The 3,821-nt window shown below is 32.7% G+C and overlaps 1 pseudogene; it reads right to left on the bottom strand.

Annotated features, from left to right (window-relative positions):
- Positions 1-2,552: 2,552 nt before the first annotated feature.
- The window catches only part of LOC127626550 (protein HID1-like), a 23,522-nt pseudogene continuing 22,253 nt past the window's right edge, over positions 2,553-3,821 (bottom strand).

The raw sequence follows: 3,821 nt of genomic DNA, 5'->3' as shown, positions 1-3,821 counted from the left end.
TCTATCTATCTATCTATCTATCTATCTATCTATCTATCTATCTATCTATCTATCTCCTAACTACCTACCCATCTATCCATCTACCTATCTATCTATCTATCTATCTATCTATCTATCTATCTATCTATCTATCTATCTATCTATCTATCTATCTCCTAACTACCTACCCATCTATCTATCTATCAATCTATCTATCTGTCTGCCTATCTATCTATCTATCTATCTATCTATCTATCTATCTATCTATCTATCTATCTATCTATCTATCTATCTATCTATCTATCTATCTATCTATCTATCTATCTATCTATCTCCTAACTACCTACCCATCTATCTATCTATCAATCTATCTATCTATCTGTCTGTCTATCTATCTATCTATCAATCTATCTATCTGTCTGCCTATCTATCTATCTATCTATCTATCTATCTATCTATCTATCTATCTATCTATCTATCTGTCTGTCTGTCTATCTATCTATCTATCTATCTATCTATCTATCTATCTATCTATCTATCTATCTATCTATCTATCTATCTATCTATCTCCTAACTACCTACCCATCTATCTATCTATCAATCTATCTATCTATCTGTCTGTCTATCTATCTATCTATCAATCTATCTATCTGTCTGCCTATCTATCTATCTATCTATCTATCTATCTATCTATCTATCTATCTATCTATCTATCTATCTATCTCCTAACTACCTACCCATCTATCTATCTATCAATCTATCTATCTATCTGTCTGTCTATCTATCTATCTATCTATCTATCTATCTATCAATCTATCTATCTGTCTGCCTATCTATCTATCTATCTATCTATCTATCTATCTATCTATCTATCTATCTATCTATCTATCTATCTATCTATCTATCTATCTCCTAACTACCTACCCATCTATCTATCTATCAATCTATCTATCTGTCTGTCTATCTATCTATCTCCTAACTACCTACCCATCTATCTATCTATCAATCTATCTATCTATCTGTCTGTCTATCTATCTATCTCCTAACTACCTACCCATCTATCTATCTATCTATCTATCTATCTATCTATCTATCTATCTATCTATCTATCTATCTATCTCCTAACTACCTACCCATCTATCTATCTATCTATCTATCTATCTATCTATCTATCTATCTATCTATCTATCTATCTATCTATCCATCTATCTATCTCCTAACTACCTACCCATCTACCCATCTACCCATCTATCTATCTATCTATCTATCTATCTATCTATCTATCTATCTATCTATCTCCTAACTACCTACCCATCTATCTATCTATCTGTCTGCCTATCTATCTATCTATCTATCTATCTATCTATCTATCTATCTATCTATCTATCTATCTATCTATCTATCTCCTAACTACCTACCCATCTATCCATCTCCTAACTACCTACCCATCTATCTATCTATCTATCTATCTATCTATCTCCTAACTACCTACCCATCTATCTATCTATCTATCTATCTATCTATCTATCTATCTATCTATCTATCTATCTATCTATCTATCTATCTCCTAACTACCTACCCATCTATCTATCTATCTGTCTGCCTATCTATCTATCTATCTATCTATCTCCTAACTACCTACCCATCTATCCATCTCCTAACTACCTACCCATCTATCTATCTATCTATCTATCTATCTATCTATCTATCTATCTATCTATCTATCTCCTAACTACCTACCCATCTATCTATCTATCTATCTATCTATCTATCTATCTATCTATCTATCTATCTCCTAACTACCTACCCATCTATCCATCTCCTAACTACCTACCCATCTACCCATCTATCTATCTATCTATCTATCTATCTATCTATCTATCTATCTATCTATCTATCTATCTATCTCCTAACTACCTACCCATCTATCTATCTATCTATCTATCTATCTATCTATCTCCTAACTACCTACCCATCTATCGATCTATCTATCTATCTATCTATCTATCTCCTATCTATCTATCTATCTATCTATCTATCTCCTAACTACCTACCCATCTATCTATCTATCCATCCATCTATCTATCCTTCATCTATCTATCTATCTATCTCCTAACTACCTACCCATCCATCTATCTATCCTCTATCCATCCATCCGATACTTGGTATTCTCAAAGCCGTCATATTATTGTTAACTGATTTTGCTTTACAAATAAATGCATCTTATCTAAATGTTCACACTTTTGTACTGGAATTCTCTTAATATATACAGTATCTATAATGAACAAAATATATTATGAAAATATTTAACTCAATATATATAACCACAAACTTTATATATAAAATGATAGATTTCTCAACTCTCTTAATCTTTTCTAAATTCAACACACAGAATTCTCTTTATAAATGGATCTTGTTTTTAAGAATGTTTCGGCTTTTGCACTTTAATAGATGATGATGTTGGAATGATAGAAAACTATAAAAACTGTACGAGCAGCATTCACAAAAGATTTCAGACTTTGTGTTTCATTACAACTCAGAAAGTTTATATACAGAGTTAATTTACATCCGTTCACACACACGTCAAAATAACACAAAATGAATATAAACACAACGCTCTCACTGCTCACGGGGTTACGGCTCGACTCTCATTGGCTGACCCACGACAGGAAACTAAATGCACATTAGAGCAGCTTGACTAATTCAAGAATAGTTTAAATGGATATATTCACATCTGAGAAATCAAATAAAACACAAATGAAAACTTGGACTTTATTGAATGATATTTGCTGAAATTCGTTGATAATCTTTGTCATTAAACTCTCTCAATCTCAAAGAGTTTGACGTCAGTGTCGTACCACACAGGAGGATCCACGTTACTGAAACAACCAAAACAACTGATGTCACAGAAATATATAAAGCAACTTAAATCATGCTTAAACAGTATGAGATCACGAATACACACAAATCACATGTTAAATAAGCCCTAATAAAAGTACATTACACTTTGTTTCCTTGTGTATGTAAACATTTTTTATGCATGCTTCCTTTAAGTGCAACTTTCACATTGTCCTGCAGAGGGGGTCACAGAGCAAAACTAAGAGATGGCCCAAAGTTCAGCATGCTGATTTATTTATCTGTTGCATATAGAATAAAACTGATTCTGTATGGGATATTAAGCTCATATAGATCTTAAAGAAAATGTCTTTCACCGCAAGTAGATGACGCCCCACATGTATGTGCGGAACCACAGAGCCGTGCTCTCGTTGGCCTGGTACTTGCGGATGAGGATGGGATGGGGAACCGGCAGCAAACCCACCAGAGTCCCGTGCTGTAGAAACTTCAAGATCTCCAATTCATCTGTCAGACCTCTACAGGAACAGAAAGATCTCATTTCAAACCTTCACTCGAGCAAGTGTACACATACAGGTCACACTGAATATATTAAAAAAGAAAAATTAAAACTTATGGCCTAAAAATAAAACTAAATACAAGCATATTGTTCATTAGCTCCTTTTTTAAAAGCCTCTTATTCATTTACTGTTATAGCCTTGTCCCAAACCCAGACTTTGAAATCCATTATAAAAATACAAATGATGATCGTCTAAACAAAGAAAAATAAACAAATCATTTCAATATTTATTGAGTGAAAAAGAGATGTGGCATCATTTCCAGCACACTAAACAATTTTGCTCCAAATAAAGTGTTTTCAAAAGTTACATTGAAGAGCATAAATGAGATTAAATTAAGAGAAAACAAAGAAAAATCAAGGGAAATATATATTTTTATTGGATGCAATTTCCAAACAAGCTAGATTTGGCCAAATTATGGAAAAAAGTGTG

The sequence above is a fragment of the Xyrauchen texanus genome, chromosome 33 (assembly GCF_025860055.1).
Source record: "Xyrauchen texanus isolate HMW12.3.18 chromosome 33, RBS_HiC_50CHRs, whole genome shotgun sequence".
NCBI lineage: Eukaryota > Metazoa > Chordata > Actinopteri > Cypriniformes > Catostomidae > Xyrauchen > Xyrauchen texanus.
This window is presented reverse-complemented; position numbering and strand designations above follow the sequence as displayed.